The sequence below is a fragment of the Papaver somniferum genome, chromosome 4 (genome assembly GCF_003573695.1).
Source record: "Papaver somniferum cultivar HN1 chromosome 4, ASM357369v1, whole genome shotgun sequence".
Lineage (NCBI taxonomy): Eukaryota > Viridiplantae > Streptophyta > Magnoliopsida > Ranunculales > Papaveraceae > Papaver > Papaver somniferum.
Window position 1 is genome coordinate 59,216,373 of NC_039361.1, and position 24,405 is coordinate 59,240,777.

The following is a 24,405-nucleotide window of genomic DNA, read 5'->3' on the forward strand; positions in this document are numbered from 1 at the left end:
TACAACCCCCACTCCAGAATACATGTAGCTTGAGAACAAAATTCCGATAACAGCACCCTTAACTGATCTTCCAACCATTTTCTGTTAGTACCTACTGATACAACTAATAACCCCAAATCAAATAACACATCCATTCTCTACTCCCTGCACATTCAACTTGAACCCCAACAGCAACACATTATCACTTCAACCAATTCCAGACAACAATTCAAACACCAACAACACTACTACCATTGCTCATTCATGACTCACTCATGTAACATCTCATCAGTTCCATTTAAGACTCCATATTAACATCTCATTCACCCAAACAAATTCAAATTTATGTAGCCAACATCAATACAATTTCTAAAACTCAATTCTTGTTTTCATCCCACCAATAGCTACAGATGTACCAATATGGAACTCAAGTACATCTTCAAGAACAATTCATCTCCAATTCTAAACCCATTCCATTCTATACTCATAACAACCTTAATTTCATTATCTAATACCAATACACATTAGTGAACTGAATAATTTACTAATTTAACTCAGAGAAATAATTACCTCAAAGTAATTCATCTCAGATAAGCCAACTAAAGTCGAACTCTTCTTCTTACTTGACTTGATTCAACAATTCATCTTAAGGCAGCAACCATCTACCAATTTAGTTCAACCCAAAACCCAATCATCTCCATCAGTTATCAACTAAACTCTAATTCAGGCTAAACCCATCCCTAATCATCTTCCTATAATCTCAATTTCATCTTCGAATCCTTCTTTCAACTTCTTATGAAACTAGTTCTTAATTTTGGGAAGAACATGAAACCCCAATTCCTCTAATTCTTCACGAACAGCTCAAATCAACCAATTAACTTCATCATGTTCCTCAATCATCTAAACCCATTCCTCAATTCATCTTGTACATCACTAAATCCACTTTGAATTAATCTTGTAAGAAACCCGAATTCTTCAATTCTTCTCCGAAGTTTGAGAATTAAATTCTAACTCATCCTCTTTGAGTTCTACACACAATACCCATCATCAATTACTTGATTTCTTCTTCAATTTCTCATAAATCTTCAGACGATTTCATCTCATGTAAACCCTAACTCAACTTCTCTCTGATTCACTTTCTCAATCCCTAATTGCTTATTTCTGAAATTTTCAACAACATCCTCTAATTCATCATCTTTATCTTCATTAATTGATTCACCCTAATCAAATCCTTAGAAACATCTCTCGAATCACTCATAGAAGAAGAGGAGAAACAGAAGAGAGTGGAAGAGAAGAGAAGAGAAGAGAAGAAGAATAATGAAGAAACAAGAAGAATAGAAATAGAGTTTATCTTCTCGATCCAGTCTAGATAAGACCAAAGGAAGTTTACGGAACGCCCATCGAATTGATAAGGGAAGTCCCAGACTGTCAAAGGGCAAAAAGACTATTTTTCCCTTATCACTATACCGATGATTCCTTCTTCTTCTGGTATCCGAATGACACGTTCGAGTAGTCTATTCTGCATAATTTTCGAGATCTATTCAACGATGCTAGTTTTGTATCTAGGTCGTTGTTAGATTAATTCCTATTAATTAACCTTTGTGTTAAACTAATCGATTCATTAGAGGCCAAATCGTCTCTTGACTAGTCTAATAGCGTTGACAAGCTTGAGGGTCCTTACACTCTGGCTGGTATCAATCAACGAGCAACAACGGTTCTTGGCAGCAACTGCGATCAGAAGAGACTGGCAGGGAGAGGCGTGGATTCTTGCACGATATTGGCAGTCTTCATATAATGGTATATATCGTCTCATTATTATAGGGATAAACTGATGATGGAACCGATAGCTTCTTTGATGTTTCCTCATAGAACGAAAAAGAGGGAGACAGTTCCCTGCCCACGAGTATCTACTGAGATTTCCACTTGATAGATGTTGTCACGCTGGGTTTCTGAAGAAATAATTCGGATGAGAGTTGGATTTGAACCCAACGTTGATGAGAATCGTACGAGTTACTGATCATGGGGTCGTCTTTGCGTCTACGTTGCCGTTTCGTAGACGTCCAGGAATATCGCTGGTCTTTGACAATACATATGCTCTCTTGAGTATGTCCTCGTCTTTGGACATCTTGGAATGATAGCGTGCTGGCATCTCTCTAAATTCAACATCTTTGAGATGGGTAGTGTTGAGCAGTCCCCAGCCACACTCCTTTGCCTTATCATATTCGGATCGTATCTTTGAGGAGTATGGAAGTTCCCTCATGCAAATGACTTAACTAACAAGTTCTACAAATATGATGAAGCTCTTGACATGGGGAGTCTGTATGTACCTCTTAAGTCCCGGGTGCAATCTCCTTTGGTAACGCAACTACTTCTTCTACGAGAGACAAAATTCTGAAAGTGTCTCTCGTTGATGTTGTTGCCGTCGAGCCAGATATGAAATATCTTGGACGTTGTTTTATCATTGTGGCAGTCATGCATGTAGTACTGGAGTTGGAGTGGGAGATCTTGGATGCGCAGGATGTTGTATCTCGGTGATTTTCCTCTTGCTTCTTTAGTGAAACTGCTTACAGAAGGTTGAAGGTTGTATTTCCTGTTGGTGAGATGTATGCTTCTTCACTAACTGTTTATTAGGGTTACAAGGTCGAATAAAAGAGAAGAGTGTTTTGGTCACACGAGCCAAACACACACACACACACATAGAAGTTCTAATAAGGAAACTCAATATAATGATAAGGGCACCCCTCAAGTACATAAGTCAGACCAGCTATGACAATTCCCACCTCTACAACACATCGTTGTCCTCAAGGATGAACTTAGGGAAACAAGATCTGATGAAAGTTGTGTCTTCCCAAGTAGAATCCCCTTTAGTAGTGTGAGACCATTGGACTTGTACCTGTGGAACATGTTGGCGTCCCTTGATAAGAACACGAGTACCCAAAACTCGGACAGGCTTGACTTTGAATAATCCTTCTTTGTCCAATGTGGGAAGTACTGTCTATGGAACAAGTCCTTGGCCAATTTTCTTCTTTAATTGTGAGACGTGGAAAACTGGATGAATTCGAGAAGAAACAGGTAACTCAAGTCTATAAGCAACATTACCAACTCTTTCTAGTACCTTGTAAGGACCAAAGAACTTGGCAGATAGTTTGAGATTCTTGCGTAGCTGAATTGATGTATGCCTATATGGCTGAAGACGTAGATACACCCAATCACCCACTGTGAAAGATCTCTCAACCCTGTCCTTGTCATCTTGATGTTTCATTCGATGTTGAGCAGTAAGATGGTTCTTGTGCAATACATCTGTCATAATGGCTCGATGGTGTAAATAATCATCTACTAAGGAATTGCGAAGAGTCCCACCAATGTGTAGTCCAAATTGTGGTGGAGGATAGCCGTAAAGAGCCTGAAAAGGTCTTAGCTTGAGACTGGTGTGGTAAGAGGTGTTAAACCACCACTCTGCGAGAGATAACCATGATACCCACTTGACAGGCCTGTAACTACACATTCAACACAGATAGGACTCTAAACAAGCATTAACACGTTCTTTTTGTCCATCCGTCTGTGGATGATAAGCCGTTCTCAAATGTAGAGAAGTACCCACTGCCTGGAACAATGTCTGCCAAAGGCCACTTAAAAATACTGCATCTCTATCGGAAACAATGGTTTCAGGGATGCCATGTAGTTTAAGGATAATGTTGATAAAAACCTTGGTTACTGTTTGAGCTGTGTAAGGGTGACTTAATGCTATAAAGTGAGAGTATTTAGTGAAACGATCAACAATTACCAGAATGTCGTCTCTTCCCTCAGATTTTGGCAAACCAGATATGAAATCCATGCTAAGGTGCTTCCATGCTTGATCAGGTACATGCAATGGTTGTAGCATCCCAGCAGGTAGATGATGTTCCAATTTATGTTGTTGGCAGATGTCGCAGTTGCGGACAAATTCAATCAAGTCTTTCTTCAGGCCAGGCCAATGGAATAATGACCTAGCTCTTTGATAACTGGCTTGCATTCTGGAATGTCCTCCAATGGCTGAGGAATGAACAGTTGCAAGAATCTTTTGTCGAACTGCACCACTGGTGCCTATATATATCATGCCCTGAAACTTCAGAATACCATTAGTGTAAGTATAACCCTCATCATTCTGAGGAGAAACAATGATCTTTGGAATCCAATCTGAGGAAAGTGGGTCATCCACATAGCTAGTAATCACTTCTTCAAGACATTTTGGTTGAGCTGCAGATAAGGAAGAACAACTAGCACGAGATAGAGCATCAGCTACGCGATTTTTTGAACCCTTCTTGTAGCACAAAGTGAAGTTGTATTCCAAAAGCTTGGTGAGCCATTTCTGCTGGAGTAAGGTGTGTAACTGCTGCTCCATGAAGAACTTTAGGCTTTGATGGACTGTAAAAATCTTGAAATGGGAGCCTAATAAGTAAGTTCTCCATTTGGTGACGGCAAGGACGATGGCCAATAACTCTTTTTCCTAAGTGGAGAGTGTTATATATCTGATGCCCAATCCCTTGATTTGGAAAGCAATAGGCCTACCATCTTTCATTAACACTGCCCCAACATCTGTATCGCTAGCAATTGGTTCCACCACAAACTCCTTACTGAAATCTGGTAAAACCAACACTGGAGTAGAGGTGACCACTTTTTTGAGTAGCTCAAAGGCTGATTCTGCAGCCGCATTCCAAGAGAAAGTACCCTTTTTAAGTAATGTTGTAAGTGATTGACAAATAAGTCCATAGTCCTTGACAAATTTACGGTAATAACATGTCAACCCTAGAAACCCACGGAGACCTTTAGCGGTAGTTGGTCTAGGTCAGTTCACCATACAATCAGTTTTGGCTGGGTCAGCCGCGACACCCTTGTTGCTGATTATATGACCTAGATACTCTATTTATGATTGACCAAATGAACATTTACTATGCTTAACAAACAGGGAATGATTGCGTAGGATAGAAAGTGTAATATGCAGATGTTGACAATGTGAAGCCATGTCTTTACTATAGATTAATATGTCATCGAAGAATACTAGGATAAATTTTCGAAGATATGGGCGAAAAATATCATTCATGAGTGATTGAAAAGTTACCGGGGCATTAGTGAGCCAAAAAGACATCACCCTAAACTCATAATATCCGTGGTGTATACGAAATGCAGTCTTAAAAATGTCATCTAAGTATACCCTAATCTGGTGATACCCAGCAAGAAGATCTAGTTTGGTGAATATAATAGCACCCGCTAATTCAACAAGCAATTCATCAATAACTGGTATAGGGTACTTATCTTTTATGGTGATTGCATTAAGCTTACTATAGTTGACACAGAATCGCCACCCTCCGTCCTTCTTCTTGACTAAGATGACTGGTGATGCAAAAGGGTTGCGGCTGGGCTGTATGAGTTATGCTTGTAACATTTCTTGGACTAGGTTCTCAATCACCTCTTTCTGCAGATATGGTACTCTATAAGGTCGCATATTTGGTGGAATAACATTGGGAAGTAAATTGATGTGGTGATCATGCACTCTCTCTGGTGGCAGTGTGGTAGGTCTCTGAAAAATGTCAGGAAACTGCTCTAAAACTGCAGCAATTGCTGCTTCTATGATTTCTGGAGTAGTGTTGGCTTGGAGAGAAAATAATTGCCCAATGAGACCTTGGGTGCCTTTTTGAAGTAGTCTTTTCAGCATGGAGCCTGACATCTGAGACAAGGAAGCTTCTTCTTGTTGGCATGTCAATTCGATCTCCTTACCTTGGTGCTGATTTAATGATGAGTTTCTTGAAATCGAAGACCATAAGGTTGAGTTCACGCATCCAGTCCACACCTAGCACCATATCATAACCCCCCAACTCTAGAATGTGCAAGTCATGAGAGAATGTATGGCCTTGCATACTCCAAGTGAACTCTGGACATTTTGTTTGCCTCAGCAATTTCTTACCATCAGCTACTGCCACTTGTAGGGGCTGTGTAGAACATATCAAACTTCCACTCTTGCGTGCAGCTTTGGGGTCCAAGAAGCTGTGAGTACTGCCACTGTCTACTAAGATGGTGAGTTCTTGTTTCTTGACCAATCCTTTGATTTTAATGGTTGTATGGGAAATTGATCCATCCAGGGCATGTACAAATATCTCCATTTCTTCCTCCATTTCCACAATAGTTGGAGTAGACCCTTCTCTTGTCTCTACAGATTGTGGTACATCTTCATCATCATCTACAATCATATACAATTGTTGTTTATTGCACTTATGACCTCCAGTGTAAGCTTCATCGCAGTCATAACATAGTCATTTCTCCAGCTTTGCACGCATTTCGGCATACGTGAGTTTCTTCACTGACTGTAGTTTAGGACTTGTTGTTGGACTGGTAACAATTGGTGTAGTGACCAATGGAGTGAGATTAGGAGGCTTATTGGAGGTGTTTAATGGCTTTGCCCCATAGAAAAACTTGCCTGAATGTCTTGGTGGAGATTTAACTGCTTTCTCCATGATGCACTCATGTCTTCTAGATAAAAAAAATAGTTTGTTACAAGGTAGTAGGGCTGAACATTTGCACTACCATTCTGATATCTTCTTTTATCCCACTAATAAAACTATCAATGAAGTAATCTTCAGTTAATGAAGGATTCTTTGCTAACATTAAGGCTTCCAGTTCTTTAAATTTCTCTTGATATTCTAAAACTGAATGAGTTTGATCTAGTTTATTGAACTCGCCTATAACATTATCATGGCCTAATTCTTTAAACCTAGTGAAAACATCAATAATGAAATCCTACCAATATAAAATACCCTTACCAATTTGGTAGTCTTGGAACCAAACATCTGCTTTGCCATCCAAGTACAAGGTAGCTAGATTCACCTTTTGTTAATCATTCAATTGATATAAGAAGAAGTATTTCTTTCATTTTCTGACCCAAGCTCTAGGGTTAGTGCCATCAAAATGTGGAAAATCGACTTTAGGTCTGGAATTGGAAAACTGACCTTCCCCCATCTGAGTAGTTTGAAGAATTCGATAATGATGATGACCATGTGGATAATTCCAAAAGTTGTAACTAGATGAAGGATCTGGTACTTCACCATCTTCACCACTGTGATTATACCCTTGAGAAAAAACTGGACTATCGAAAAGCAATTGGAACTTCTTATCCATAGCAGATTGAAGAAGTTGAAATTGATTTTCCATATCAGTTCTCAGTAGTTTTACATCTCCTTTTACAGTTTGGAGTGATTGAACTTCTTCATGCAATTCCTGTAATTCATGAGTGAATCGCTTCTGATTTTCATCCAACTTACTCAATCTAGTACCGTCCGCCATTTTGTGTGCCAAGGAAAGACCTAATCAGATACCACTTGTAGTGATCTACACTACAAACAACTAAATTAGGGATTCAATCTACAGTATCTACACTATAAGATTGGGATAAAACCTCAAGAGAGGCAGAGATAACTCTAACATAAAATCTTCACTAACTGTTTATTAAGATTACAAGGTCGAATAAAAGAGAAGAGTGCTTTGGTCACACGATCTAAACACACACACACACAGAATTTCTACTAAGGACACCCAATATAATGATAAGGGCACCCCTCAAGTACATAAGTCAGACCAGCTATGACAGGTAGGCCTGGTTCTTTCTAGCATGGCAGGTGCTATTGAAGCTGAGCGTTTAGCCGTTTCACGAATTTCAGAGGATGTCTGAAAGCGCAGGTTCAACAAAGCACGATAGACATATACCATCCCATTGATGCATAATTACACCAATTGTTCTTCAGTCACATTTGAATCGTGACCCTCCAGTGCCCGGATTCTGGACCTCTTGACATAATCATTTAGATAAAAAACAGTTTGTTGCAAGGTAGTAGGGCTGAACATTTGCACTACCATTTTGATATCTTCTTTTATCCCACTAATAAGACTATCAATGAAGTAATATTCAGTTAATGAATGATTCTTTGCTAACATTAAGGCTTTCAGTTCTTCAAATTTCTCTTGATATTCTAAAACTGAATGAGTTTGATCTAGTTTATTGAACTCGCATATAACATTATCATGGCCTAATTCTTTAAACCTAGTGAAAACATCAATAATGAAATCCTACCAATATAAAATACCCTTACCAATTTGGTAGTCTTGGAACCAAACATCTGCTTTGCCATCCAAGTACAAGGTATCTAGATTCACCTTTTGTTCATCATTCATTTGATGTAAGAAGAAGTATTTCTTTCATTTTCTGACCCAAGCTCTAGAGTTAGTGCCATCAAAACGTGGAAAATCGACTTTAGGTCTGGAATTGGAAAACTGACCTTCCCCCATCTGAGTAGTTTGAAGAATTCGATGATGATGATGACCATGTTGATAATTCCAAAAGTTGTTACTAGATGAAGTATCTGGTACTTCACCATCTTCACCACCGTGATTATACCCTTGAGAAAAAACTGGACTATCGAAAAACAATTGGAACTTCTTATCCATAGCAGATTGAAGAAGTTGAAATTAAGTTTTCATATCAGTTCTTAGTAGTTTTACATCTCCTTTTACAGATTGGAGTGATTGAACTTCTTCACGCAATTCCTGTAATTCCTGAGTGAATCTCTTCTGATTTTCATCCAACTTACTCAATCTAGTACCGTCCGCCATTTTGTGTGCCAAGGAAAGACCTAATCAGATACCACTTGTAGTGATCCACACTACAAACAACTAAATTAGGGATTCAATCTACAGGATCTACACTGTAAGATTGGGATAAAACCTCAAGAGAGGCAGAGATAACTCTAACATAAAATCTTCACTAACTGTTTATTAGGATTACAAGGTCGAATAAAAGAGAAGAGTGCTTTGGTCACACGATCCAAACACACACACACACAGAAGTTCTACTAAGGACACTCAATATAATGATAAGGGCACCCCTCAATTACATAAGTCAGACCAGCTATGACAGGTAGGCCTGGTTCTTTCTAGCAGGGCAGGTGCTATTGCAGATGAGCGTTTAGAAGTTTCACGAATTTCAGAGGATGTCTGAAAGCGCAGGTTCAACAAAGCACGATAGACATGTACCATCCTATTGATGCATAATTACACCAATTGTTCTTCAGTCACATTTGAATCGTGACCCTCCAGTGCCCGGATTCTGGACCTCTTGACATAATCATTTGGATGTTCGTTATTTCGTTGAAACATTCTTCCTAAGTCTGACAGAGTGATTCTCCCAAGATGCGGATTCTTTCTCGACATGATGACACGGGCATCGTTATCTTCTTGAGGATGCTCTCTTGATGTGTCGGCTCCAGTAGATCTGAAGATGTCCCGGGATTCTCTTTTCCGGGTTGACATAATAAGCGAACCCCATTATGAAGAATTTTAGATGTATGAACCCTCGGAATTATGCCATGTTCTGGATCTACACGTTTTTCTAATCAAGTGATAGCGAAGACTCCTGACCATAAATTGGTAGCAGTGGTGGAATAGAGATAGACCTTTTCTTGTGTGATCTCTTCAGGTGTCTTTCTAGTGCTCCAATGGTGTTGAGATTTGTTGTCGTCTATCTCCATACTGGAACAACGGCTATGCGAATACTCCCTTCATCTATCTGGTGTGGATCCTGGTAATGTTAATATTAATGATAACTTTGAGGCATTTCTTGTTTGCCCATGTAACACTCGTGGTGTTGTAGAAAAGGCAATTTATCGATCCGGATTTTCGAGAGAAGCCGTTGTGCACTTCTAAGTAGTAGTCACGTCTTCTTGTGTTTCCACGAGGCTTTCTGATCATTTCATCTGGTAGATTTACTGGTGCTCAGCTATCCAAGTGTTTTTAGGTGAAAACTGTTTTCGCCGGTTTTGGTAATTTGTGTGTGTGGATGAGAAACGAGTCTATACCCTAAACAATGTATTGCACGGGAGTACTTTTGATTCGAGAGATCAATCTGTACAATCCTGGCCTAAACCAAGAAATGGCCGTTTCAGGCTTGCTTCGGTCACAAAGTGTAGGAGAAGGGTTGGTCTTAGGGAGGGAAGCGAAGAAAATGTTGAGACCAGAATAGTTGATTATGAAGGTGTGGTTGTTTACGACTTGTATCAGAAAGTAGAACTGGCTAGCAGAATGGAAAGCTAGCAAGTGATTTCTGGATGTTGTGTTGTTCTCTAACAAAAACTTGTTCTTTGGTAGAAATAGGTGAGACCTATTTATACAAGTCATATTGAAACGTACCCTGGTCTCGTAGGAAGTGGAAACGATAGAGTGGTGGAAGATAAGAATAACGTGTAACCGTCAGACGTTATGCTTCCATGATTAAGGAAGTGAATTCGTGTAACCGTCAGACATTATACTTCCATGATGAAGGAAATAAATTTGTTTACACCGTTACTTTTCACCACTATTAATTATCCCGCTTCATGACACTTTCTTGTAAAGGGCGCATTGCACGCCGCACGCTGTAAACCGCCAGACCAATACCCTGATAAGCATCCCCCAGTTTGTGACATGTTTGATGTCTCGAGTGTTTTCATGGAAAACATGTAGCACTTCGCTACGTGTGGCAAGTCAAAGTCAAAGGGACTTACCGCAGGAAAATATCATGTAATGCTATTAGGCTCCTTTTGGATGGTCGCCCGAAACTTGCCACAAGTTTGTCAGTTCGGTGGAGAACTTCGATGGCTGAGATCGCATCTCATGAAGGAGAGTAGCCGTTGATTATGGCTACCTTATGTTGGCGCCTGATAATGGCGCGGTGGCGTTTTGGTATACGCCAAAGGCAATATGGCATGGCTGGCATGGCTCGTGCATGCCAGTGGCACGGTGGTGCAAGTGGCGCCTGGCGTAGCCATGAACACTAGATTTAGGCAGCTGGTCGCCTGAAGCTTGCCACAAGTCTATCATTTCGGTGACGAACTTGGATGGCTGAGATTTCATCTCATGAGGAAGGATGGCCATTGATTATGGTCACATCTTGTTGTGGTGGAGCCATGTCATAGCGGCATGCTAGTGGCATGCCAGTGACGTAGCCATGGCATAGCGGAATGCTAGTATCCATGGCATAGCGGCATGCCATTGGCGTTGTAGCATGTCCAAAGCCAAGATTTGGCTCCGTGGCCAAAGTTAGGGATTGGCGGCATGGCCAAGGCTAGGGTTTGGCACCGTGGCCAAGGTTAGGGTTTGGCGGCATGGCCAATTCTAGGGTTTGGAGGCATGGCCAATGCTAGGGTTTGGCGCCGTGGTGTTGGACCCACATGTGGCGTGGCAACATTGGCCCTGTTTCCATATCAATCTCAACGCTATAGGAAACGTTATTTGGCTTTGCTTGGCATAGCAACTTTTCCCAAATTAGGGTTTGGCATGTCGAAACCCTGATTAGTGAGTGTGTCTTGTGGCTGCGGCATGGCGATACTTTTGTGCAAATGGCGCCATAGCTATGCCAAAGGAGTTATGGCAAGGCCATAGTGTGGAAACAGCCACAGGAGTAGGGATTGCCGTGGGTGGCTATGATATGGCGCCAACCCTAGGGCTTGCTGGGTCCCACAAGGCTCGTGGCATGTTGTGGGTCGAAGTGGCATAATTTGTGCCACAACTGGAAACTAGGGCTTTGGTTAATGCATAGGCGTGCTTTTGACCAGAAAACCCTAATCTTAAGCTTTTCATGGCGTTGGACACGAACAGGAGGTAGGTTAGCACATAGGGCGTTATTTATGGCATGTTGCCACGAAGTGGCATGTTTGGCATGTTACTATGGCAGAGTGGCATGTTGGCATGCCGATCAATATGTTGTTGTGGTAGGGTGCGTTTGGCTTGCCAGTTAGTATGGTGGCGCAGCAGGGTACGTTTGGTCTTTAATGTATGGTGGCAAGTTCAGAGCGACTTGATTAGCCAAGAAAAGGGACCGGCCAAAAATAAGACGCGGCCACACCTCTAGTGCTTGTGGCGCATTTAAAGTGACCTGATTGGTCGGTAGGAAGGAGAGGGGTCGGCAAGCATGGGCGTGGCTACACTTCTGGTGTGAGTGTGGCGGCTTTAGAGCAACCTGATTGGTCGATGGGAGATGGGGCCGGCACAAAGTAGGATACACATGGGGACTACCAACATGGGACGCTTTCACTCCCCTATTGAGGGAAATAGGTCCGGTTTTATAATGGGGCGTGGCCAATGGCAAGTGGCTCCAAGGCATGGCCACGCCTTCCTTTGCTGCTGCGGCTCCTTGTTTTCTGACTCTGGGAAAGGCTTTGCACCTACTACTCCATGGCGGATTAATTACCTAGTTTTCCTAGGCTTACTCTCGACAAGCAAGGTCTGGTATACTGCACAAGGCGCAAAAGTAATTGATTTAATTCTATGTGTTGATACAGAGTTCTTTAAGTTCATAGCCAGAGAGCAGCATGCTTTCTGATTGAATACCTTATAAAGACCTTATCCTTGATATTTGGAAATTTGTGCTTCTGTGCTACGAGTGAACACAAATTGTCATGCCATATCAACACTCAGGGTTCAGCCGGGGAACGTAGCATAGAAAACATTCAAAGGAACTTATATTCAGTGAATATATGCAAGGTGCCGAAATTTGCAGGACGACTGGGATGGTTGCTACATGCGCCAGTCTGGATAAATTTCATGTAAATATATTAAACGACTCAATAAATATGCCAATGGAGAGGTTAACACTCACGGCTCCGTTTCCTTACAGAGTGGTGTCACATCAGATGCAAGGTTTTACGATTTTAACCCTAAGCTAAAAACCACCATCAATAATAAGTCCCCTGCTTAACACGTCACAGTGGCATTGTTGCGGGGTAAGCATGAGATGGTGACGTACAAGGATAAAATCAAAACGGCAAGTCATGAAGAGATTGTCAGAAAGATTTGGCTAACCTTTGTCAAGAGGCATGAAGAATCTGTGATCCTTGCATTGGCGGCTTTGCATAAATTTGGCTTGGCCATAGGGTGTTGGCATCAGCGCTGTAACTTTGGCTACTGATCGGCAGTGGTGGCAGTACGACTTGGTCCGCGGAACGGGTGCTGGTCGGCTACAGAAAGGTGGATGGCGCTGTTTTGGCTGACTAGGTCAATGACGCTGCTTGCTATGGAAAGGTGAATGACGCTGGCTAGGACACGGACTGTTGGTGCTGGGGATGGCCTGTTGGCGCTGGCTGTGGAGCGTATTGTTGGCGCTGGATATCAAGCGGAGAAGGTAGCGTTGTTGGTTGGCTATGAAGCGGAGAAGATGGCGTTGTTTTGAACGGCTAAGATGAGTGTTGAGGTGGTGGAGCCGTCAGCACTATAATGTATTGAGGCATTATGCCTAACAACAAAGTAGTGAGTGTTGAGGATTTTACACATCTCAACACTAAGAGGATGGATGTGTTGAGGCAGCATGCCTGGAAACACAATAGTGGTGTTGAGAAATTTGTACGTTTCAACACCAAGAGGAGGGTGTGTTGAGGCAGCATGCCAGGAAACACAGTAGTGAGTGTTGAGGAATTTGCACGTCTCAAAACTAAGAGGAAAATGTGTTGAGGAAGCATGCCTAGCAACATAGTAGTGGTGTTGAGGAATTTGCACGTCTCAACACCAAGAGGAAGAATGTGTTGAGGAAGCATGCCTAGCAACACAGTAGTGGTGTTGAGGAATTTGCACGTCTCAACACCAAGGGGAAGAATGTGTTGAGGAAGCATGCCTAGCAACACATTAGTGGTGTTGAGGAATTTGCACGTCTCAACACCAAGAGGAAAAAGTGTTGAGGAAGCATGCCTAGCAACACGGTAGTGGTGTTGAGGAATTTGCACGTCTCAACACCAAGGGGAAGAATGTGGTGAGGAAACATGCCTAGCAACACAGTAGTGGTGTTGAGTAATTTGCACGTCTCAAAACCAAGAGTAAAATGTGTTGAGGAAGCATGCCTAGCAACACAGTAGTGGTGTTGAGGAATTTGCACGTCTCAACACCAAGAGTAAAATGTGTTGAGGAAGCATGCCTAGCAACACAGTAGTGGTGTTGAGGAATTTGTACGTCTCAACACCAAGAGGAAGAATGTGTTGAGGAAGCATGCGTAGCAACAAAGTAGTGGTGTTGAGGAATTTGCACGTATCAACACCAAGAGGAAAATGTATCGAGGAAGCATGCCTAGCAAAACACTAGTGGTGTTGAGGAATTCGCACGTCTCAACACCAAGGGGAAGAATGTGTTAGGGAAGCATGCCTAGCAACACAGTAGTGGTGTTGAGGAATTTGCACGTCTCAACACCAAGGGTAAGAATGTGTTGAGGAAGCATGCGTAGCAACACAGTAGTGATGTTGAGGAATTTGCACGTCTCAACACCAAGAGGAAAATATGTTGAGGAAGCATGCCTAGAAATACAGTAGTGGTGTTGAGGAATTTGCACGTCTAACACCAAGAGGAAGAATGTGTTGAGGAAGCATGCCTAGCAACACAGTAGTGGTGTTGAGGAATTTTCCCGTCTCAACACCAAGAGGAAAATGTGTTGAGGAAGCATGCCTAGCAACACAGTAGTGGTGTTGAGGAATTTGCACGTCTTAACACCAAGAGGAAGAATGTTTTGAGGAAGCATGCCTAGCAACATAGTAGTGGTGTTGAGGAATTTGCACGCCTCAACACTAAGATATTTTAAAATTTATTGATATGCATAATAGATATAAAACATTTAGTTTAAGGATAGTTAATTAGCTCTGTCTCCGTTAGGCATGTCCTTCACGCATGATTGGGCTTTGGATAGTTTAGGCTCCCTCATGAGTGAGCAGCATCAGGCGTTAGTGATGACATCAGGATGATTACAGGTTGATAGGCGGACAAAACTCCCCAGGTCTTTGATGTGATGAAACAAAAGGTGGCCATAACTATAACCTTGGCTGGCTGCAATCACGATCCTTGACAGGGAGGAGTGTGGTGGCTATGGGCACGAACCTTAGAAGGAAGGAGCGTGGCGGCTACGGAAGGATATTTGGCAGGAAGAAGTGGCGGCTACGGCACGATCCTTGGCAGGAAAGAGGCGTTGAAGCGGCTTCGGGTCTTGGAGAGGACGTTAAATCTTATGAAGCAAAACGTTGAAGCTTCTTCTTCGGATCCTGGAGAAGCTTATGGAGAGAACGCTGAAGCGGAACGAGCTACTAGAGCGAACGTTAAATCGGAGCCGCTGCTGGAGAACGTTGATGCGGAGCGATTTCTGGAGAGAATGTTGAAGCGGCTCCTGGAGAGAAACGTCGAAACGGCTCCTGGAGAAAAACTCCAGTGAGGGCGCTATTAACCCTTGACTTCGAAAAATGACTTGATACGATATGGCATATGGGAAGACGGCACAAATAGTGTTGGTCAGCAAGTCGTGTTTTTCTCCTCATGGGAAAGAATACGCTTCTTTTGTTTGATTTTCCCTTGAAAATCTTAGAGCCTTGACGGTTACAATGTTGAAGTCGGAGGCCGCGTCAATCAGCATGCTGTCGAACTCGACATCCTTCAAGTGAACAGTGGTTAGGAGTCCCCAGTTTCATCTATCCATCGTACTTTCCAGGCGAGGTTGGGGTTTAGGAACGGCTTCCCTGGCTGGAAACGGATGCTTTCCTGATGCAGTGCGGTTGAGGGCCGCAAATATGCCTTGACGCTGCGCCTTAGAGAAATACAGAATCTCACATAAATGTTTCATCATAGAATGCACGATTTTGTGGGCGAAGTCCCCAGAAATCATGCAGACGGGAAGACGGTCTCTGTGAACTCAAGAGGGTTGCTGATTTTATTTGCCTTGATTTTGGAGAAGTCGTTCCTAATCTTCACGTGTGATGAAATTGGATTGATGATTCCATTCTACTATACGTTCAAGAGTAACGCGGGCCTCTTCATCTATAAACGCACGTCCCGCTGAAGTGCTTGCGCCGGATGTTAAAATTATTCCTTGTCAGCTCCATCTGGGGTTGACGTGACTCTTGTGGTAGCCGCTCCCTTAGTGTCTTGAGGAAAATAGGTATCTCTTACTGAGTTGTAGCCATGTTTGTCTTAGCCTTACGAGAACCTTTTGCCTTTCCATCAAATCAACAGTGGTAAGAGGAGACCGGCTTCTTCTGGCTCCTCCAGTCTCTCGTCCTAATGATGGAGTAGCAGCGGATCTGGTGACGGTTGGAGTTGTCATACTTGAAGAAACGTTTTCCGCACTGCTGGTGTTGGCAGGTGGTGTATTAATGCCACTGGAAGGAACATTAGTACCAGGGATGGTTTCAGCGCTAGTGCTCTCAGGGTTTGTTGCTGATCTGGACCTGAGTTCTACCATATTGAGATCGGGTTGAAGAATGGAATTGGAAATTGGAAATTGATGTTGTAACCGAGAGATTAATATCCCACTGTGGTCGCCAATTGTTTGTGGGTGAAAACTGTTTCTGCCGGTTTTGGTAAATTTGTGTGTGTGGATGAGAAACGAGTCTAGACCCTATACAATGTACTGCACGGGAGTACTTTTGATTCGAGAGATCAATCTGTATAATCCTGTCCTAAACCAAGAAATGGCCGTTCCAGGCTTGCTTCGGTCACAAAGTGAAGGAGAAGGGTTGGTCTTAGGGAGGGAAGTGAAGAAAGTGTTGAGACCAGAATAGTTGATTCTGAATGTGTGGTTGTTTACGACTTGTATCAGAAAGTAGAACTGGCTAGCAGAATGGAAAGCTAGCAAGTGATTTATGGATGCTGTGTTGTTCTCTGACCAAAACTTGTTCTTGGGTAGAAATAGGTGAGACCTATTTATACAAGTCATATTGAAACGTACCCTGGTCTCGTAGGAAGTGGAAACGATTGAGTGGTGGAAGAAAAGAATAACGTGTAACCGTCAGACGTTATGCTTCCATGATGAAGGAAGTGAATTCGTGTAACCGTCAGACATTATACTTCCATGATGAAGGAAATAAATTTTTTTACACCGTTACTTTTCACCACCACTAATTATCCCTCTTCATGACACTTTTGTGTAAAGGGCGCATTCCACGCCGCACGCTGTAAACCGCCAGATCAATACCCTGATAAGCATCCCCCAGTTTGTGACATGTTTGATGTCTCGAGTGTTTTTGTGGAAAACATGTAGCACTTCGCTACGTGTGGGAAGTCAAAGTCAAAGGGACATACCGCAGGAAAATATCATGTAATTCTATTAGGCTCCTTTTGGATGGTCGCCCAAAACTTGCCACAGGTTTGTCGGTTCGGTGGAGAACTTCGATGGATGAGATCGCATCTCATGAACGGGGGTAGCCGTTGATTATGGCTACCTTGTGTTGGCGCCTGATAATGGCGCGGTGGCGTTTTGGTATACGCCAAAGGCAATATGGCATGGCTGGCATGGCTCGTGCATGCCAGTGTCACGGTGGTGCAAGTGGTGCCTGGCGTAGCCATGGCCACTAGATTTAGGCAGCTGGTCGCCTGAAGCTTGCCACAAGTCTGTCAGTTTTTTGGCGAACTTGGATGGATGAGATTGCATCTCATAAGGAAGGATGGCCATTGATTATGGCCGCATCTTTTTGTATAGCAAAGTGGCGCCATTTGCATAGTGGCGCCTGGTGGATCCATGGCATAGCGGCATGTTATTGGCATGCCAGTGGCGTTGCCATGGCATAGCGACATGCTAGTAGCCGTGGCATAGCGGCATGCCAGTGGCGTTGTAGCATGGCTAAAGCCAAGATTTGGCTCCGTGGCCAAATTTAGGGGCTTGGCGGCATGGCCAATGCTAAGGTTTGGCGCCGTAGCCAAGGTTAGGGTTTGGCGGCATGGCCAATGCTAGGGTTTGGCGGCATGGCCAATACTAGGGTTTTGCGCCATGGTGTTGGACCCACATGTGGCGTGGCAATATTGGCCATGTTGCCACATCAAACCCAACGCTATGGGAGACGTTATTTGTCTTTGGTTGGCGTAGAAACTTTTCCCAAATTATGGTTTGGCATGTCGAAACCCTAATTAGTGTGTGTGGCATGCGGCCGCGACATGGCGATACTTTTGTGCAAATGGCGCCATAGCTATGCCAAAGGAGTTATGGCAAGGCCATAGTGTGGAAACGGCCACATGAATAAGGATTGCGTTGGGTGGATATGATATGGCGCCAACCCTATGGCTTCCTGGGTCCCACACGTCTCTTGGCATGTTGTGGGGTCGAAGTAGCATAATTAGTGCCACGACTAGAAATTAGGACTTTGGTTAATGCATCATCGTGCTTTTGACCAGAAAACCTTAATCTTAAGCTTTTCATGGAGTTGGCCACGAACATGAGGTAGGTTAGCACATAGGGAGCTATTTATGGCATGTTGCCATGAAGTGGCATGTTTGGCATGTTACTACGGCAGAGTGGCATGTTGGCATGCCGATCAATATGTTGTTGTAGCAGGGCATGTTTGGCTTGCCAGTTAGTATGGCGGCGCGCAGGGTGCGTTTGGCCTTTAACGTATGGTGGCGAGTTTAATTGTCCAAGAAAAGGGCCCGACAAAACATAAGGCGCGGACACACCTCTAGTGCTTGTGGCGCATTTAAAGTGACCCGATTGGTCGGTAGGAAGGAGAGGGGCCGGCCAAGCATGGGCGTGGCTACACTTCTGGTGTGAGTGTGGCGGCTTTAGAGAAACCTGATTGGTCGATGGGAGATTTGTTCGGCAAGTATGGGCCCAGCCACAACTTATGTGCGTGTGGCGAGTTTAAAGCGACCTGATTGGTCGAGGGAAATAGGGCCGGTTTTAGGATGGGGCGTGTCCAATGGAAAGTGGAGCCAAGGCATGGCCACACCTTCCTTTGCTGCTGCGGCTCCCTGTTTTCTGACTCTGGGCAAGGCTTTGCACCTACTAATCCATGGAGGATTAATTACCTAATTTTTCCTAGGCTTACTCTCGACAAGCAAGGTTAGGTATACTGCGCAAGGCGCAAAAGTAATTGATTGAATTTTATGTGTTGACATAGAGTTCTTTAAGTTCATATCCAGAGAGCAGCATGCTTTCTGATTGAATACCTTATGCAAAGACCTTATCCTTGATATTTGGAAATTTGTGCTACTCTGCTGCGAGTGAACACAAATTTTCATGCCATATCAACATTAAGGGTTCAGCCATTGAACTTAACATAGAAAGCATTCAAAGGAACTTATATTCAGTGAATATAGGCAAGGTGCCGAAATTTACAGGACATCTGGGATGGTTGCTACATGCACCGGTCTGGATAAATTTCATGTAAATATATTTAACGGCTCAATAAATATGCCAGTGTAGAGGTTAACACTCACGGATCCGTTTCCTTACAGAGTGATGTCACATCAGATGCGAGGTTTTACGATTTTAACCCTAAGCTAAAAACCACCATCAAAACCAAGGCATTTCCAGTAGCATTGCTTGAAAAAGCATTTTTGTGAAGCTTCTTATCGAATGGAACACCAGAATTGAAATTGGTTGTTGAACCTAAATTGAATTTAATGATTGAATTTGATCTAAGATCCACCCTTTTGAAATTGAGAAAACTGGAGTTAATATTGAAATATTGGTTTTGCAACCGAGAGTTCAATCTCCCACCATGGTCGCCAATTGTTTGAGAGTAAAAATTGATTCTGCTATTTTTGATAATTTGGGGTGTACTGATGAGAAACGAATTCAAACCCTAAACAAATGCACTGCACGAGAGTATTTTAGGTTCGAGAGATCAATCTGTAAGACTCTGGCCTAAACCAAGAAATGGCCATTCCAGATTCAATTCGGTCACAAGGTAAAGGAGAAGGGTTAATCTTAGGGAGGGAAGTGGAGAAGGTGTTTGAGATCAGAGTGTTGAATTATGAAGATGTGACTGTTTTATGACTTGTATAAGAAAGTGGTTTCTGGCTACTTATGTTGATAACACTTGTGTTCTTGAAATAGGTTGAAATCCTATTTATAGAAGTCATTGAGAACGCCCTGATCTCGTAGGAAGTGGAGGTGATTAAGCAGTGGAGAAGTGGGGTTGTGTAAAGAGTGGTGATCACCACATTTCCATTATGAGGGAGAACTGATCACACTTTCACCCACTACTACCATTGCAGTTAACCGTCTTTCTTGACACTTTCTCGTAACGGGTGCATTGCACGCCGCACGTTGTAAACCGCCAGACCAATACCCAGTGAGTATCCCCGAGTTTGTGACATGTTTGATGTCTCAAGTAAATGGTTCAAGTCGTGGGACTTGCCGCTGAAAGCAGCACGTAGCGCTTTAGGTTAAATAACTAAGTTATTTGTGAAGTCGATATTCATGAAATATCACATGTATTCGATGCACGTAAAGCATCGCTTTTAAACAAGCAACTCCAATAATCGATGTGCATGGAGCATCGTTGTTTTAGAGCTCGATCGAATCAGTCACGGATTGAGCGTCTCAAAAGGAGCACGACCACCCTTTTTCAGGGAGTTGGTGGGTGCTACGCATGCATCCCAAGGAGTGTCCGATCAGTTCCTATAGAATAGTGGCGACTGGTATCCATTCTAAAATCCTATCGGTCGATCCAAGTTAGATCTGGACCGCTTAAATCGGCTAGCCAAGTTGAGTGGCTGATGCGATTTGCGGCAGTTAATGACTGTTGTTGAATTACATGCAAGCAGCACAACTAGTTACCTTTGGGGCGATCGTTTGGGATCCCTATGAGCTAGTTGTTTCTTGGCCGATTGTCCCTTATGAAAGAAGAGTGGATAGTGATCACAACGACATCTTGTTGGTCACCTGAAATCAAATCTAGGACGGTTAACTCGTCTGACGAAGTTTGACGACGGAGATGATTTGCGGCAGTTGCATACTGTCGTTGATTTAATTTTAGGGTTTAGGGGCCGCACGACCAACCCTGTTTTGGCTAGTCGAATCAAAACGTTGGGCGCTGATTCGAACAGGACGATTGGCCATGTCCAAAGACGAGTTGTTGGAGAATATGCTAACATCTCCTGGGTCATCTAAAATTAGATCCAAACCACTCAATTCGGCTGGCGAAGATGGATGGTCGTGATCGATTTGCGGCAGTAACATATTTCCGCAAACACCAATTAGGGTTTCAAAGCAGTGCGTTCACCCTACTTTTGGTAAACGATTCTATACGCTCTTGGCTTGCCATGAGCAAATCGATCGACCAAGCGTGGAGCTGGGTCGACGGTGAACGCGACGACACCTCATTGGCCATCTGAAACTGGATCTAGGTCGTCCGACCAGGCTGGCGAAGATGGACGGACACGATCAACTTGCGGCAGTTGTATGATGTCGCAAACCATACTAGGGTTTTGGAATAGCGCGCTCGCTCTAGTTTGGGCAAACTTTTTAACACTCCCGGGACTTGTCGTGGGCAGGTCGATCGATTAAGGGAGAAATTAAGCCGCCAGTGAACACGCCAATACTTCTTTGATCGTTCGAGATGCGGTCTACGCCGTCCAACTAGGCTGGCTAAGTTGGACGGATGTGATGGATTTTGAGACCGTTTTTGCCGGTCTTAGATCGTTTGAGTATGTTTTTCCAACAGCGCGATCACCCACATTAGGGTCAATTTTTCAAAGCGTTGTGGATGTTCTAGATGGGATTCGCTCGGTCGGGATGCTAGTGGGCCCACCCGTGGTCATTGTGATGGTCGCCTAATTCTGCCAGGAATAGGATAGGCTTGTTGAATTGCGTGGCCAAATTGTGTGGCCGTGATCGTTTCTTAAGACTGATATTAACAGTCTAAATTTTCCCTAAGGAATTTAAGCGTGTTCGATCGAGCTAAATTAAAAGTGCGTTGATACAAAATTCTCTTTGTCAGAGAGAGTGATGCAGCCTGTGTGAGTACTTCCATGCATATCTCAATACTGACACTTCGGGAGATTCTTGCTACTCTGTTGAGAGTGAACATTTAATCGTCATGTCATGTCAATATTGAGAGTTCGGCTGGGAACATAGCATAGGAAAATACTAGGCAAGTCATGCATTAGTGAATAATGCTGGTGGAAGATAAAATTCACAGAATATTTTGGGATTGCTATTACACGCACCATTCTGAGTAAATTTCATATATACAGATATATTGAATTGCTCAATACATATGTGAGCGAAGAGGCTTAAGCACTCATTGATTTTAAATGGCTTTTGTTCCTTTGCAGGATGACAATGCATTAAATATAGGGTTTATGATTTTAGCCCTTGAACTAAAAACCACCATCAACAACAGTAAAATTAAAATAGCAGATATTGTAGATTTAAGTGAAATCAAATTTGAATTAGTTATATGGATAAAATGAATTTTCTTTAATATGAAATATGATATTGATATATTTTAATAAAGGAATTAAATTTTATATAATTAAATAAGGGGTGGGATCCGTTGACATGGTTATATTGACATAATCTTCACATTTTAGCGCCATTTTTTTTACTGAGCCCAAACGGCAATGAATTTGAACCTAATATTTTGGTGACATTTTCTTAGAGTAATATGTGTTAATGAAAAAGTATTAACATATATATATATATAATTTAATAAAGTTTAAAATAAGATTGTTACAAAGCTTTGGTTGGTAACCTAGCAACAAGCTGGGCTCCAACTCCTTTTTGAATAGCAATACCTAATCTATGATAAATAATACTACCAAAACCACTACTAGCGTCATTGCTAACTAAACAATTCTTCAGGCGCTTGAAAAAACACAAAGTATCTTCACCAAGTTCCCCTAATGTAGAGAAAGCTAGAACTCCCAGTCCAAAACCATGTGATTCACACTTGTCCAAGTATTTAGTGCGTTTACGCGAAACAACACCAGAAATAGATTTGCCTGGGACGAAAGAGCGACTTCCTTCACCAGTGAAGGGACAAACAACTGTGGCATCCATACAAACAACTTTCCCATTTTCCCAGTTAAGAACAAGAATATCTGCAGGTCGTAAGTATTTGTCATCATCACAGAAACCCAAGAGAAACTTCCTTACGCGCATGCACACTAGCTTTGTAACAAATATCAGCGACTACACCACGTAAATGGTCATGTCGAAACTTACTTCCAACCTCCTTAGCACAATGAAGCGCGTGGTCTCCAAAGATATCCATAGATCTGTTACAACTTGAGCATAGACCATTCTCAACAAAAAGTGGGATACCAAGACGATAGAAGAGAACAGCTCTGAACTGTCGTGGCCCAAGGCATTAATTAAGTCCACTAATTGCTACAGCCAACAAATAATCATGTGCATGCTTCACACGATTGCATTGCCACAATATGGAATCTCTTGCAGACATAGAAAATTGGTCTGGGATTTGCTTCTTAACATCATCAAAATAAGTGATTGTCAGGGAGTGCATGGAAAAAAAATAAAAAAGGCAATCAACACGAGGACTTCCCAAATAGGTCACCCATCTTAGCATTACTCTCTCCCAAGCACGCTTAACTGCATAGTTCTGATGGGTTCTGGTGCATTAGTGATGGTATGATCGATTGCTAAATAATATAAAATAATTAAATAAATAGGTAAATTTGTATAACTTAAAATGATTTAACTTTGATATAATGATGATTTAAAGTTAACTAAAATTTTAAATAATTAATATGTAAGATTTAAAATAATTGAAATGTTAGATTAGTTAAATGGATAAATTACATCAAATTAATAAATTATTAAATTTTAGCACGGAAAACTTAGACATACATATCTGTTAGGATTTAAATTATTGTAGTTGAACATAGAGCTACAAATTATAGATTTTAGTTATAGAAAACCAAATAGGCTTGTGTTTCATTTCTTATTGTTTCGAACTCATTTAAAATGAGTTGAATTTTCACGCCTTTGTAAGTATGAGCAATACTTGCATTTGGTTGGGATATAGTTTTTCTCTATAAGGTGGGGAGTTTTGCAGACCAGTAGGGCGGTTCGATTTTTGAATACGAAAATGAATAAGGTGGGGAGAATGTAAGGACCCTCAAGCTCGTCAACGTTATTAGACCAGTCAAGAGACGACTTAGCAGCTTATTACTCGATTAGTTTAACACGGTCGTTGATTAATAGAATTAATATAACATTAGTTTAGATAGGGAACTAGTATCACTAGATAGATCTCGAAAAGTTATGCGAGATGGACTGCTCGTACGTGTCATTCAGATACCATACGAAGAAATAATTATCACATACGTGTGAAGGGAAAATTAGTATTTTCATAATTTAGACCGACCTGGATGCCCTTATCTAATTTTCTGGGTGCCTCAGTATTTTCCTTTGGCCTTATCATCACCAGAACGTATCGAGAGAAGCTCATTTCTTCTCTTCGCTTCTTCTTTCTTCTTCTTTCTTTTCTTCTCCGTTTCTTCTCAGTAGTAAGTGATTGATGAAATTGAGTATTCATTTGATGAGAGATAGAGAGAGAGATGGAGAGACAATCGATGAAATAGAGCAGATGAACTAGGAGGTATGCAGATGTTTATGAAGAGATGGGAGGGGTGTTGATTCATGGCTAAACAGAGTTAGGGCTT

General features: G+C 42.3%; 1 pseudogene; it reads right to left on the minus strand.

Moving 5' to 3' along the window:
• Positions 1-23,260: 23,260 nt before the first annotated feature.
• Positions 23,261-23,380, minus strand: LOC113276657 (annotated as a pseudogene).
• Between the last annotated feature and the right edge of the window lie 1,025 nt (positions 23,381-24,405).